The sequence below is a fragment of the Bos mutus genome, chromosome 23 (assembly GCF_027580195.1).
Source record: "Bos mutus isolate GX-2022 chromosome 23, NWIPB_WYAK_1.1, whole genome shotgun sequence".
NCBI lineage: Eukaryota > Metazoa > Chordata > Mammalia > Artiodactyla > Bovidae > Bos > Bos mutus.
In genome coordinates, this window is record NC_091639.1 from 22,630,616 (window position 1) to 22,647,258 (window position 16,643).

The following is a 16,643-nucleotide window of genomic DNA, read 5'->3' on the forward strand; positions in this document are numbered from 1 at the left end:
AACTGAGGGGTGGCCGACAGGAGCTGAGGCAGCCTCCAGTCAACAACCAGTCAAGTCCCTCAGTCTTATGATATAACCACAGGGAACTGAATTCTACTGATGTCCTCAGTGAGTGTGGAGGTGGATCTTACAGTCAGTCCTCCAGATAAGAACACAACTGACATCTTAATTGAAAAAAAAAAAGGCTTGCAGAGACTCCAGTTAAGGTATGCTTGAAGTCCTGAGCCACAGAAATTATGAGAAACAAATGTGTGTTGATTTGGGGTGCTAGGTTTTAATCACTTATTATGTACCATAGAAAACTATTTAATCCATTCACATTTATTATGAGTGGATTTGTTTACCATTTTTCATTTTTTCAATGTGTTTCACATCTTTTTCTCTATTCCTTCCCTTACTGCCTTTTATTAAGTATTTGCTATGACCCATATAAATTATTTTGTTCAATCTCAGTGTAATTTTGAATTATAGTGATTTCTTTAGAAATTATAATCTCCACCTTAACATATCATGATATACTTTGGATAAATACTAATTCCAGTAAGCACAGAAAACTTGCTCTGATGAAGTTTTGTCTCCTCTCCTTTGTGTTATCATATATATTACATCTATGTATATATTATAAAGCTGACAATATAGTGTCATAAATACTGATTTATATCAATTTCTTTTAAAGAAGTTGAGAAAAGAAAAAAAACATACTTGAGCCTTTCATTTTAAACTTTGTATTTAGCAGTTCCAGTCCTCTTTCTTCTTGTGGATTCAAATTACCACTTCTGTCATTTCCTTACTCCAAGAGTTCCATTCCCTCCCCCATCCTTTGTCCAATTATTCACATGAATATATATCTGTAGGTGTTATAAGCTCAATACAATAAATTCATTGTCTTATGTAATTTAAGTCAGATAAGATAAAAATACATTTATTTTTCATAATTACCTTCATCTTACCTTTCCTGGTGCTTTCTTTCATGTGGATTGGATAATCTGGTGCCATTTCTTTTCAGTCTAAAGAACCTGACTTTAATATTTCTTGTTAAGACAGCTCCATTTTTTGAATTAATGTAATTGGAGGATAATTACAATATTGTGATGGTTTTTGCCATACACCAACATGAATTGGCCACAGGTATACAGGTGTCCCTCCCATCCTGAACCCCCCTCCCACCTCCCTCCCCACAGATCTGCTATTAATACCAATAAATTCTCTCAGGGTCTTTATCTGGGAATGTCTTTGTCTTCAGTTTCAAATCACAGTTTTGCTAGATATAGGATTCTTATTTATCAGGTTACTTGGTGGTTTCTGTGTTTTTAGCTTTTCACTTTGAATATATCAATGCTTTCTGGCCTCTGTTTTTTCTGATGAGAAGTTAGCTGTTATTCTTATTGGGTGTAGGTATGTATATGTTTAATATGCATGTTTTCCCTTATTGCTTTCAAATTTTTCTTTGTCTTTTGTTCGTAATCTTTTGACCTTAATGTGTCTTCGTGTGGATCTCCTTGTGTTTATCTTACATGGAGTATGGTATGTCTCTTGGGTGTACAGATTAATATTTCTCATCAAATTTGGGAAGTTTTAAGCCTTTATTATTTTTTTTTTCTGCTTTTTTTTCCTTTCCTCCTTTTCTGAGACTATTATGCATATGTTGGTATACTGATGGTGTCCGACAGTATCTGAGTCTCTGTTCGTACATTTTTTATCCTTATTTCTTCCAGTTCTTCATACTGCATAAACTCTTTGAACTATCTTCAAATTCTTTCTTCTGCCAGCTCAATTCTGCTATTAAGTCCTTCTACTGAACAGGTTTTGGTTTTTGCTTTATATATATGTATTTAAAGACTTCATTGTCTTAGAAAAGTTTTAGGTTTTCAACAAGATTGAGAGGAAGGTATGGAGGTTTTCCACACTTACATCGTCTCCCCCAATTATCAACACCACTCACCAGAATGGTACATTTTTTACCAAGGATGAACCCACATTGACACATCATAGCTACAAAGTCCACAGTTTTCCTTAGTATTCACTCTTGATGTTGTACATACTATGCTTTGAACAAATGTATAATGACATATATGGCTTCCCAGGTGGCACATGGGTAAAGAATCCGCCTGCCAATGCAGGAAACACAGGAGACAGGGGTTCGATCACTGGGTCCGGAAGATCTCTTGGAGTAGGAAATGGCAACCCACCCCAGTATTCTTGCCTGGATAATTCCATGGACAGAGGAACCTGGCAGGTTACAGTCCATGGGGTTGTAAAGAGTCAGACATGACTGAGCAACTGAGTACACACACATGCCATATGTTCATTATTATTACAGCATACAAAGTATTTTCATTGCCCTGAAAGTCCTCTGTGTCCTGCCCGTTTATCTCCCTACCCACCCCACCAGCTGCCACTAGGTTTTCTTGTCTCTGTCGTTTGCCTTTCCCATGTCATATAGTTGCAATCAGCCTTGCATCATTTACACTCCCACCTAGTTCCCCCCAGTAGGTGCAGAATATTTTAAACAAAATTATAAATATATCATTTCACCTGTAATATTTTTACTATATCACTAAAAATAACTTCATAAATTCCATAATTATAATATCATTTCTAAAAATAATAATAATTCTTACCATCATCAAATATCTAGGGCGTGTTCACACTTTTCTAGTTATATTATTATTTTTTCCTTAACAACTGAGGTGTTAAACCAAGATACAAAGAGACATACTTATTGATTTTGATTGCTTTGTCTCCTAACTTACTAATTTTCTCTCTTTGCGTTTTTCCCTCTTGACATTTATTTGGTTAGAAATCAGCCTTCACTCCTACTACAGCTTACCTACAGCTTCCTGTCTCCTCCCCTTTGAAGTCACAAAATTCTAAGTTAAGATACTAACATTTTCTTTGAAACTTTTTTCTCTAATTATTTGGTGCCTTTAACAACTCTGTCTTCAAAGTTAGGTTTCAAGAGTCTAGGAAAACATATCCCTTCATAAGGGGGTTTATAACCCACTATCCTAACTTCATTAACTCACTCTAGTGAGTTAATATTCTCTTTATATTACAAGAAGCAGAACTGTCTGAAAATAACACTGAGCACTCGTGGGTAGCCTGAATAATGAACCTGGGGTTCCTTCTCCCAGTGAGTGGAGCTGCAAGAAGTTACTTTCTGGGACTTCCCTGCTGGTTCAGTGGCAAAGACTCCACATTCCCAATGCAGGCGGCCTGGGTTCAATCCCTGGTCAGGGAACTGGATCCCACATGCCACAACTATTAACAAGATCCCACATGCTGCAATGAAGAACCAGTACAAATAAATAAATAAAAATAAATATTTTAAAAAAGAAGTCACCTTCTAAGGGGATCAGTGGTGTTTTTAACACTTGGCAGAGGAGACTGTAATTTGCCATGGGCCCCCAGGTCTCCAGTTACTGGGCAGTTAACATTTCCAAACACCTGCAACGTATTATCTCCTGCTGCTGCTGCTGCTAAGTCATTTCGGTCATGTCCGACTCTGTGTGATCCCATAGATGGCAGCCCACCACGCTCCTCTGTTTCTGGGCTTCTCCAGTCAGGAATACTGGAGTGGATTGCCATTTCCATCTCCAGTGCATGGATGCATGCTAAGTCACTTCAGTCATGTTCAACTCTGTGCAACCCCAGAGGGCACCCCACCAGGCTCCTCTGTCCCTGGGATTCTCCAGGCAAGAATACTGGAGTGGGTTTCCATTTCCATCTCCAATGCATGCATGCATGCTAAGTTGCTTCAGTTGTGTTCAACTCTGTGCAACCCTACAGACAGCAGCCCACCAGGCTCCTCTGTCCATAGGATTCTTTAGGCAAGAATACTGAAGTGGGTTGCCATTTCCTTCTCCTGTATTGTCTCCCACTACATAACAAATTACCCCAAAACAAGAGGATTGAAACAACTCAAAGCATCTCAGAGTTTCTGTTGGTCAGCAACCCAAGCACAGCATAAGCTGGGTCATCTACTTTAGGGTGTCTACAAGACTGCAATAAAGATGTTGGCAAGAGTGGGGCTCATCTGGACTCAACTAGGAAAGGATCTATTTTCAAACTTACATTTTTTTTTAGCAGGATTCAGTTCCTTGAGGGTTGTTGTACTGAGGGCCTCAGACCCTCACTGGCTGTTGGACAGGGGAAACCTCTCAGTTCTTTACCACATAGGTCTCTCCAACATGGCAGTTTGCTTCATCAAAGACAGTAAAGGAGTTTCTTAGAAAGATGAAAGTCACAGACTTTTATGATCTACTCAAGGAAGTGATGTCTTTTCCCTTCACCAGTCTTTTGGTTAGAACTAAGTCACTAGATCCATCCCACACTCAAGGGGAGGGGATTTCACAAGTATGTGAATACCAGTGGAGGACCATTAGAGGACACTGCAGGAGTCTGTTCACCACATCCTGTCAACAGCTGACACTAACCCAGAATGCTTGGTGCCTAAGCAGTTTGTCTCTCCTCATTGATAAGGTGGCTTCCCCTCCCTTTGTTTTAAAAAAGGGTATTTGGCTGCACTGAGTCTTGGTTACAGCATGTGAGATCTAGTTCCCTCACCAGGGATTGAACCTGGACCCTCTGCATCAGGAGCCTGGAGTCTTAGCCAATGGACCATCAGGGAAGTCCTGGTAAGGTGGCTCTTGCACTGCTTGCCTTACAATGAGAGCAGTAATGTGGCAGGACCCCTCCACTATTCCATGCTCCCACCCTGCCTGCCCAGAAGGGTGCCCAGTTTGCTTGTTTATGGAAAGAAGAGGAGGAATGGGACTCGTGCCCTCTTTTTACTTGCTGACGCTGAATTGAAACCTATTTCTTAACCTATAGCATATGGTACTGTGGTTTTCTGTTGAGTCCTGGTGAACAGGTGGTGACCCTAAAGGGACCCACTCTGCATGACAATCACATCTGATTTTCCTCTCTCAGCCTTTTTGCTTCCTGAGTCATTTCACCCCTGAACACTGCTTTCTGGCTGTTTTCATGGCTTCTGTCTGTAGCTTGAAGGACAGATTCTGCCCATCCTTTGCTCACCAGCCAATTCTGAAACCCTAGTCTAAGCACAAGATGTCTAGGAGCATGGTTCTGACATTCTTTATCAACTTTCTTCCACACCACCAGCACACACACGTGAGTGTACACACACACACACCCGCGCATTCTAGTGGGAACTGATAGCTATAGTCCTATGTATATACTCCCTTAAATACACACATATGTATCTAACAATATATACATCAAACAGTCTTCATGGTTCCCTATACTATTAACGCACAAACTAAATCATGCATTCTTCCTTAATTAGTATTTCCTTTTCTACTAAGTGTAGATAAAATCTCCAGCTTTATTTTTCTATTGTCCACACCATGCAGCATTCAGAATCTTAGTTCCCAGACCAAGGATTGAATCTGTGACCCTGCAGTGGAAGCACAGTCATTTGTTTGGGCAAGGGTGGGCCGGGTGAGGCAGCGGGGGGGGTGGGGGGGGGGGCGTTGTTTTCAATAAGGTTTTTGTATTTTTATTTTTGGCCACACTGCATGCCATGTGGGATCTTAGTTCCCCAATCAGGGATCAAACCTGCACCCTCTACATTGGAAGGCAGAGTCTTAACCACTGGACCGCCAGGGAAGTCCACTTAAATTCAGTACGGCACCTGACACACAATAAACACAGAATACATGTTTAGCTCACTTAATGCTCACAACAACCATAAGTAGTTACCGTTGTTTTGTTTCAGGGTGAGGAAAATGAGACATAGTGGCAACTGAGGAACTGAGTACACTAATATATTTGACTTACTGGATTAAATATACTAAAATTATTTTCACCTTTTTTCCCACTGAATATGGCTACTACAAAATATTAAATTGCACACATATGCATTCTACTTCTATTGAACTGTACTCATCTAGATAACACAAATTATCTCCACACTGCCCACATCTTACTTAATTCAAAATGTTCAACTTTGACTAATTTCAATTTAGATTCTAAATGTATTAATAATTAGGGGTGGGTGCACTATGCAGCTTGTAGGATCCTAGTTCCCTGACCAGGGATCAAACCCAAGTCCCGCACTGGTCTAACCACTGGACCACCAAGGGATTCCCTAAATGTAAATTTTTAATTTTTTAACAGCTTTCTTGAGATGTAATTTACATACCATATAATTCACCCATTTAAAGTGTATAATTCAACACATTTTAATAAATTTACAGAGTTGTTTCAAACAGCACCACAATTTTTGAAGATTTCCATCAGCCCCCAGAGAAAGCCCTTATCCATGACCTTCCCCCACCTAAAATCCCCCAATCCTCTGGCAACCACTATTTCTATTTCCATGGATCTGCCTATTCTGGACATTTCATAGAAATGAAATCATTTGTCATCTTTTGTGTCTGGTTTCTTTTACTCAGTATATTTAAGACTCAACTAGGCTGTAACACTTATCAGTACTTGACTTTTTATTACAGAGTAATATTCTATTGTATGAATATATCATGATCATTGCTTAAAATTTATATTTTAAGGCAGGACAAGAAAACACTAAATTTTCTGTTTGGATCTCCACCCTCCCCTCCCTAACCACATTCTAGAAGTGTGAGAGAACCTCCTCTCTCATAACATGCTATTTTCTAAGTGTGAAATAACTTGCAAGAATGACAGTCAATCCCAGTCTTGCACTAAGCATTTAATAACATCTAGCTGCAAAGAGGAGAGTGAAAGAGCTGGCTTGAAACTCAACATTCAAAAAACGAAGATCATGGCATCTGGTCCTATCACTTCACAGCAAGCAGATGGGGAAACAATGGAAACAGTGACAGACTTTATTTTCTTGGGCTCCAAAATCATGGCAGATGGTGACTGCAGCCATGAAATTAAAAGACGCTTGCTCCTTGGAAGAAAAGCTATGACCAGCCTAGACAGCATATTAAAAAGCAGAGACATTACTTTGCTGACAAAGGTCTGTCTAGTCAAAGCTATGGTTTTTCCAGTAGTCATGTATGGATGTGCTAGTTGTACCATAAAAAATCTGAGCGCCAAAGAATTGATGTTTTTGAACTGTGATGTTGAAGAAGACTCTTTAAGGTCCCCTGGACTGCAAGGAGATCAAACCAGTCAATCCTAAAGGAAATTAGTCCTGAATATTCATTGGAAGGACTGATGTTGAAGCTGAAGCTCCAACGCTCTGGCTACCTGATGCAAAGAACTGACTCATTTAAAAAGACCCTGATGCTGGGAAAGATTAAAGGCTGGAGAAGGGGACAACAGAGGATAAGATGGTTGAATGGCATCACTGACTCAATGGACATGAGTTTGAGCAAGCTCCAGGAATTGGTGAGGGACAGGGAAGCCTAGCGTGCTGCAGTCCATGGGGTTGTAAAGAGTTGGACACAACTGAGTGACTGAACAACAACAAAACTGCAAATTATTACATAACCACCAATACCCAGGCCACCTCATCTGACTTTAAAAATAAAGTGAAGACACTTTCTCATTTTTATTCAGTCTACTTTGTTTATTCAGCCAAAAAGAATCAGAAAAAAACAGAAAGACCATACCCTCCCCTCACTCCACAAGAGCCATGCATTAAAAGCAAGTATCCTAACTCTTGAGGCCCCTTATTAGTGTAATTTCTAAATATGCCCCACCTGACTTCCAAACCTAACCAGCTCAATACTCAAAAGTCATGCTGTTGTTTAGTTGTGTCCAGCTCTTTTGCGACCCCATTGACTATTGCCCGCCAGACTCCTCTGGCCACAAGAGTTCCCAGGCAAAAAGACTGGAGTGGGTTGCCATTTCCTTATCCAGGGGATGTTCCCCAACCCAGGAATCGAACCCACATCTCCTGTATTGGCAGGTGGATTCTTTACCATGGGCCACCAGGGAAGCCCCTAAAAGTCATAGTAGCATATTAACTAATGTTCATAGCCCTCTACAGTATTCTGTTCCATACCGGTATTCAGTTAGTAAACACTAGTAAGCCATCGGATAAGGCAATGACACCCCACTCCAGTACTCTTGCCTGGAAAATCCCATGGACGGAGGAGCCTGGTAGGCTGCAGTCCATGGGGTCACTCAGAGTCGGACACGACTGAGCAACTTCACTTTGACTTTTCACTTGCATGCATTGGAGAAGGAAATGGCAACCCACTCCAGTATTCTTGCCTAGAGAATCCCAGGGATGGGGAGCCTGGTGGGCTGCCATCTATGGGGTCGCACAGTCAGACACGACTGAAGCGACTTAGCAGCAGCAGCAGCAGCAGAAGCCATACTGCTTGCTAAAGAAAACAAAATAGCAACTGATAAACAGTAAAATAAGTGATATAAATCCTAACATATACTCATTAGCAAAGTCTAGGTTAACACAGGATCTATCAACAGAGGAGTTCCTGTCATTGCAGGAGACACGTTCATGGTACCAACTGCCAGTTCAGTCACAAGCTCCGTGGCTAGGGTTGTACATTCTTCATTCTACATTTATAAAAATCATCTCTTTGTTAAATCCTCATACTACTAAAATTCCTAAACAATATATTTTTTGGCTTCTCCTTTGTTCTTATTGTTACTGTACTGCTATTCTTGCAGTAAACAGTTGTGCAGTGTTTTCATATCTATAAATGCCAAGAACTTAAAATATGAGGAATAAACAGAATGAAGTGAGGAAGTCTGGACACACTTTTTTGTATTTATTTTCATTATTTTTGTTTATTTGGCTGCACTGGGTCTTAGTTTCAACCAGGCATCAAACCCAGGCCCCCTGCATTGGGAGCCCCCAGGAAGTTCCTGGATACATTTTTAACATTGCTTTTAAATCTTATAAACATTAATCTCGTGGATCTGAGAGGGAACAAGGAAACAATATCATGCATCATAGTCTGAAACACATGATACTGTACAAAAACTATGACAAGTAGTAATGCCTTTAATACTGTGTAAGATTCATTCAAAGTAAATAGTAATTGGCTTTTCTAATACCTAAAACAAATGATTTTGACAAAACTCACCTGTGGCTTATAATTGTTACCAATGTAAATACTGGTTCTAAAGCTGTGTGAAAGTTAAAAGTACTCGACACATTGTCAGTGCTCAGAACTCAAAATTAGCAATGATCACAAAGAATTTAAAGAGTATTATGAATCAGATTCACACAACAAAGTATCTGCTCTAAAACTCTTGAAATAAGTATTATCATAAAATCAACAAAACATTGAAAAGGTGCCATAAGAGTCTTAGTCCAACTTTTTAATTTTACTGGAGTATAGTTGATTTATAGTATTTTATTAGTCTCAGATGTAAAACAGCAAAGTGAATCAAAGTGAAAGTGTTAGTTGCTCAGTTGTATCCAACTCTTTGTGACCCCATGGCCTGTAGCCTCTGTCCATGGAATTCTTCAGGCAAGAATATTGGAGTGGGTAGCCATTCCCTTCTCCAGGGGATCTTCCTGACCCAGAAATTGAACCCAGATCTCCCTGATTGCAGGCAGATTCTTTTACTGTCTGAGCCACCAAAATCCCAAGCTCCTGATTTATCCTCCCACCTCTAACATTTCCCATTTGGTAACCATAAGCTTGTTTTCAATATCTGTGATGATTTTCGTTTTGTAAAAAAATACATTTGTATAATTTTTTAAAATTAGGTTCCACATATGACTGAAATCATCTCCGACTTCTTTCACTCAGTATGATCATCTCTAGGTCCATCCATGTTGCTGCTAATGGCATTCTTTTGTTCTTCTTTATGTCTGAGTAACGTTTCATTATATATACACGTACCACATCATCTTTATCTATTCCTGTCAATGGACACTTAGTCTGCTTCCAATGTCTTGGCTATTGTAAATAGTGTTGCAATGAACACTGAGGTGCATGTATCTTTTCTAATTATGAGTTCTGTGGAAATATGGCCAGGAGTGGGATTGCTGGATCATATGGTAGTTCTATTTTTAGTTTTTTAAGGACCCTCCACACTGTTCTTCACAGTGGTTATACCAATTTACATCCCCACCAGCAGTGCAGGAGGGGTCCCTTTTCTCCACTTCCTTTCCAGTATTTATTGTTTGTAGCCTTTTTTTTTTAAGAACTAAATATTTTGTATTTTATTGGGTATGTATTCACTTTTTTATTTTACCAATTAAAGTATCCTTTATTGGCATCTTCTCTCTTTTCATGTCCCTACTTTTTTTTTATTTTTAATTGGAGGATAATTCCTTTACAACACTATGTTGTTTTCTGTGTTTATAGACTTTTTGATGATGGCCACTTGTCAGAATGGTATGAGGGAATACTTCCCTATAGGTTTGATTTGCATTCTCTGATAATTAGTGATGTTGAGCATCTTTTCACGTGCTTTTTTGGCCATCTATATGTCTTCTTTGGAGAAATGTTTATTTAGATCTGCTGCCCATTTTTTGAAAAGTACTACAGAAGGAGAAAAATGCTAGGTCTTATAAGGTAGGTAAATCCTTTGATTCTTTTGTCTAAACTAGGTATGAACCTTGGGATGGCCTGCTCTGTTACTTTTGCATAGTTACAGAAAAATTAACTACTGTATTCTAAATACAATTTTAAATGCAACAAAATAGCTTTCAATCCTGGATTATGTTGCTAAGAATTATCTGTGAATGCATTCTATAGTACTTCACTTCTAAAATTCCCAGGCACTAGAGAATTGAAATTTCTCTATGTGCATGACACATAAACATCAGTGTTACTGTAAGATTTCACATTACTCTCTAGAATCCTCTAGAGGATTCTGGGTGTGAAGAAAACATCACCAGACGCAAAGTTGAAAACAGCAACAAAGCCCTGAATAGATATGAAGATTCTGTCAGAGGTTCACAGGAGAAGCAAGTAGGGTAGGGGTAAAGGTGGTGGGGAGAACGGGAGAGACTGCGCAAACTGGACTGTATCCAACAGTGCTCTGAGACTACGGAGGGAGAGGCCTGAGTGGAGTCAGGCGCCGCAGAGAAGACTAGGGAAAGGCCTCTGAGGACCCCTGGACGACAGTGTGAGAAGAGGGGCGTTCAGTGGCGAGAAGAGGGATTGCAGAAGCCAGAGAGGTGAGAACTGAGGAAACTAAAATGTATACCATTTCTTTCATTGCAGAAAAGGGAAGACTGTTGCTACATAGGTCAGCAGAGTCAATAAACGCTTTGTTAAATGCTGATTTGAAAGCAAAAAAGAGGAAGCACAAGAGGGACTAATAATCTTAAGAAAAAAGAAGACTATGAAGACAGTAACTCTAAAGGAGTTATGATCAAGACAAAAGATAGTTTGGAACTGGTTATATCTCCAGAGAAATACTTCAGAACTAGCTGTCTGTTTTCCAAGCTATGAGCACAGATTCCTGAAGGGAATATGTCTGTCTTGTTCACTGGTATCCACGTGACTGAGCACAGTGCCTAACATAGTCTTTTAATAAAAGTTTGTTTCTGATGGACTCTCTTTTCAGTATTTTGGGAGTACATGCTTAATGAGTGTCCTCAGTGGTCTGTGGCCCACCTCTGTTAGTACAAAGAGAAAGAGTAATTTCCATGAGCAGTTTGTAAAGATTTTGGTTTCCTAGAAAGTACTCAGTTTGACAAAAGAGAAGGATCCCTTTGCTTCTTTCATCAGCTAAAAAGAAGACTGTAGAAAGACTTTCTCTCCTCACATTTTAATGGGATCACATATGGAATCCCCAAAAACCTAAGTGCACAAAGATGCAGTTGTCTATTTCTCTGCAAATGGTCTGTTCTTCCTCACAAATCCCCCATCTATAAACTTAGGACCATCCACTGGACAAGATCATCAAGAGCCTTGTAAGCCATTCCAAAGAGATTTAGATTTTACCCAACAGGTGAAGGATAAAAGTCATCATTAAAATGACTGAGTAGTCAGATGACAAGAGTTTTGAGTCAGAAACATCACCAAAGACATAGTACAAAGGAAACACTGGGAGTGGGGCAACAGAGTGAGAACAAATGCTCAGATAATGGTAGGGAGTCAGCGGCTACTATCTAGGAAAAGACCTGAAATGGAACAAAGCAGAAATGGAAAGAAGGCTAAGATGTTTTAAAATGTCAGAAACTGGCAATTAATTAAATGGGAGGGATACAGGAGAGGAATAACATAATTAACAAAATAGTGAAGCACTGAATATCAATAGCAAAGAAAATACTCTTTAAAAAAAAAAAAAAAATCTCATCCTGGTAGTTTCACATCCTGAATCAGGCTCTTCATCTGAATCTTTCTGTAGTTCTCTGTGGGAACAGGGAGAGGACTTTAGGACTATCACTTTGGGGTCATTTCCTAAGCAGCAGAATTCTTAGGATGGGAGGGAAGACATTCTAGTTTCTCAGGGATTCACTGAGGTGAATCCTCAGGGTATGATCAACGACAACACTGTGTTGACCCCAGACCAAGGTCTGAGTATGAGAGATACACTTTCTTAAGTCTCTCTGATAGATAAACCCATGAGCTTCTGGACCCTACCTAGTCCTCCAGTCCTAATCTCCTTAATGCTTCATCTGAGTTCAGTCATGCCAGCACCCCTAGAGTAAAGTCTGAGACCTCAGCAACAAGAGAAGCAGAGGTGGACTCACTGAGGCAGCCAAAGAAAAGAGGGAGAAGGAGAAAGACAAAATAACAGAAGATCTGACTCTATCACCTGAGTAGTGCCTTTAATTCTCCCGTGTTTTCCAATAATCAGATCATCTGCCATCTTCTTTTTCTCTTTTTTAAATTTTATTTTTAAACTTTACAATATTAGTTTTGCCAAATATCGAAATGAATCCACCACAGGTATACATGTGTTCCCCATCCTGAACCCTCCTCCCTCCTCCCTCCCCATACCCTCCCTCTGGGTCGTCCCAGTGCACCAGCCCCAAGCATCCAGTATCGTGCATCGAACCTGGACTGGCGACTCGTTTCATACATGATACTATACATGTTTCAATGCCATTCTCCCAAATCTCCCCACCCTCTCCCTCTCCCACAGAGTCCATAAGACTGATCTATACATCAGTGTCTCTTTTGCTGTCTCGTACACAGGCTTATTGTTACCATCTTTCTAAATTCCATATATATGCGTTAGTATACTGTATCGGTGTTTTTCTTTCTGGCTTCCTTCACTCTGTATAATAGGTTCCAGTTTCATCCACCTCATTAGAACTGATTCAAATGTATTCTTTTTAATGGCTGAGTAATACTCCATTGTGTATATGTACCACAGCTTTCTTATCCATTCATCTGCTGATGGGCATCTAGGTTGCTTCCATGTCCTGGCTACTATAAACAGTGCTGCGATGAACATTGGGGTACACGTGTCTCTTTCCCTTCTGGTTTCCTCAGTGTGTATGCCCAGCAGTGGGATTGCTGGGTCATATGGCAGTTCTATTTCCAGTTTACAGCCACTATGGAGAACAGTGTGGAGATTCCTTAAAAAACTGGAAATAGAACTGCCATCTTCTTTTTCTTCAGGAACCAATCAGGGGATTTCCCTGGTGGTCCAGTGGTTAAGACATTGCCTTCCAACACAGGGGGTGCAGGTATGATCCCTGGCTAGGGAGCCAAGATCCCACATGCCTTGCAGCCAAAAAAACAAAACATAAAGCAGAAGCAATATTGTAACAAATTCAATAAAGACTTAAAAAAAAAAAAAAAGAAGAAGAAGAAGAAGAGCCAATCAGAACTCAAATCTGCATTCCGGGAAACAGGAATTTTCAGGAAGCCCAGGGGTATCTTTTCAGGACCTTGGAGAGCAGAAGGCAGTTGCTCCTGAGGAAATCTCACATCTCAACATGCAAAGAAGATAAAGAATAAAGGGTAGTGGAGTTACCTATGGAGAGCATACAGGTAAGGTACAAAGACCTGGAACATAAGATCCAAAAGCACCTGAACAACTCTCTTCAGCTGCTTACCTTAAAATGAGGGAATTGAGACTTTTTCAATTTCCTTGGAAGAAACACATACAAAAAGTACCTTTGGTTGATGGTCCTAAAAAGAGCATTACAAACAAGAATCAAAATACCATAAAGGTAAAGAATCACACCCAGGCAGGATAACACAAAGAGCTACCAACTCAAGATTAGTCCTTGGGTCTCCTGACACCTGTGCAGCACTTTTTTCTTTATAGCTGTTGAGTGATTTAGGATCTAGATTCTCCTTCTGGTGCTGCCATACACCAGCTGTGTGACCTTAGGCAAATTACTCTTTCAAGCCTTGATTTCCTTCTTTGAACTAAGGCTTCCCATGTGTCAAGACACTATGAGGTGACGGGAAAACAAAGACAATTTCTGTTCTCAAGTAGCTCCCAGTCTAGTGGAGGACAGATATAAAAACATCAATAATTCAAGAACACTGTAAAAGTACAGAAGTATTGCAGAGAAAAATGTTAGTAACTTGGAAGTGGGAGCAAGATTAGGAGGAATCCAGAAGAAACAACAAATATCTAACTGCAAAGTAGGGCACTAGATTCAGGGAACTGCAAATAACTTAGTTCTGACGGACGGTACGTTGGCAGTGAGGAGAACTGGAGTAATAAAGCCTTCCACATACTGCTGTTTTGGAAGTCAAAGGAGTCAAAGCACTATTCAGGTAAACATTTAGCTATGTACTATGCCAAGAGCTACCCCATGAGGAAAAAATTCCTTAATTCAACACGCGTTTATAGAATACCATCTATATACTCACTGCACTAGGAGCAGACTCTTCTCCTTTTGGTCCCCTCCCTAAAATACAGCCAGCTTGAAAACCAAGTTCTGCACCCTTTCCTAGGAGGTAAAAGTGCCTCTTCTGTCCATATCAAGCAAGGGGAGTGGAGGAGCGCTTGACAATCCCATGATTCCTCTACTGAAGTGTCACTCAGATTTGAAAAGAGGCTTTGCCTACAGACAGAAGGATGCCAGATATGACCTCTGGTATGACCCCTTGGCACCAAGTAATCGAGCAAGGTGGTACGATGACACAGAGCCAGATGATCAAAAGTGGCAAATTTCCCAGGCTCAGCTGACAATGAGAGCATACATAAAAGTGGTTAGAAAAGTCATCTTTATGTCTATTTTCAACTTCCTCTGCTTAGTACCAATTCTCCTAGCTTCCCAGAACCAAATATGTACATATGAATGAGTAGCAGCCAAGGCTCTATTCTACAGTCTGACTAGTCCACTGACCAACTCAATGTCTACACCGAGCACCTCTGGAAATCGTAATGTCGTGGAAACTTCTCTCTGGTGAAGTGTCTAGAGATTCCAGTGAATTTTTAAAAAAGATTTATTTCTGTATTTGGCTGTGCCAGGTCTTCACTGAGGCATGGGATGCTTTAGTCATGGCATGCGAACTCTCAGTCGTAGCAAACGGGATCTAGTTCCCTGACCAAGGATAGAACCAGATCCCTTGCAGTGGGAGCGCAGTCTTAGCCAGTGAGCCAGTGGACCACCAGGGAAGTCTCGACACCTGTGAATTTTATTTCTATTATACTGTACTGGGTTGAATAGTGCCCCCTCCCAATTCATGTCCACTAGGAACCTCCGAATGTAATCATTTTTGGAAATAGGATCTCTGTAGGTGCAATGAAGTTAAAATAAGGTCATACTGGACTAACACGGGTGTTAGTCCAAAGACTGACATTCTTATTAGAAGACGGAGTTTTGGACACAGAAACACAAACACACACACACACAAAGAACACCTTGTGACAGTGGAGAGAGGGAGACTGCCAGGGAACACAGGACTGCCAGCAAACCCAAGAGCTAGGAGAGAGGCATGGATCAGATTCTCCCTCAGAGCCTCCAGAAGCAATCAACCTGACCAACACTGATTTCAGTTTTCCTCCAGACCTGTGAGAGAATAAATTTTGTTCTTCTAAGCCACTAGTTCATGAAACCTTGTTATACCAACCCTAGGACACCAATATATACCCCCCAGAATACACGTTTTCCTCCTACATGCTCTAGGATTTAGGATATTTTCCATCTTCTTGGACAGAAAAGGATAGATATCAATGCTAGTAACTATCTCAGCACATGGAAAGGGGTACTGGTGAGAGCAGCAGAATGACTCAACAAATCAAAACAGCAACTTCACAGGTGATGTAATGGGCAAGGGAATTTATTTCTGAAGGCTCTATAGTGAGACCTTTTAATTTCTGCAGTAGTTTTTAAAATATCTACAAATTCTTTGATACTCCAGAGGGGGAAAGAAGGACAGCAGTTAAGAATTTCTGGAACTCAGTAACACATTAGTCGTGCAAGAGAGGGAAAAACCTCAGGTTGTACATGTTGAGCTCCAGATGTCTTAGTTTCAGGAAAGCGAGATAAGCCAGAAACAAATTTTGAGAATCTTTAGCATACAGATTTGCAGATCTCAAATGAGCTTCTCTGGCCAAATGCATAAGAATGAGCTGGGGAAACACATGAAAACATAGAGTGCCAGTAATACTTAAACTCTACAGTTAAAAATTTACTATTAGTAAGAGACTATGATAGGGGTCTAGATGTAAGAAATAGTCAAATATCAATTATTTCTTCTTTATCCAAGCAATGAAGCACGTGGTTTACTTATTAGAAATTGGGGGGGATCTCCATGCATAACAGCCAAAAAAAAAAGATAAAAGAATCTGTTTTTTAAAAATGAGGATCTTATTGAAGAAATAAAACA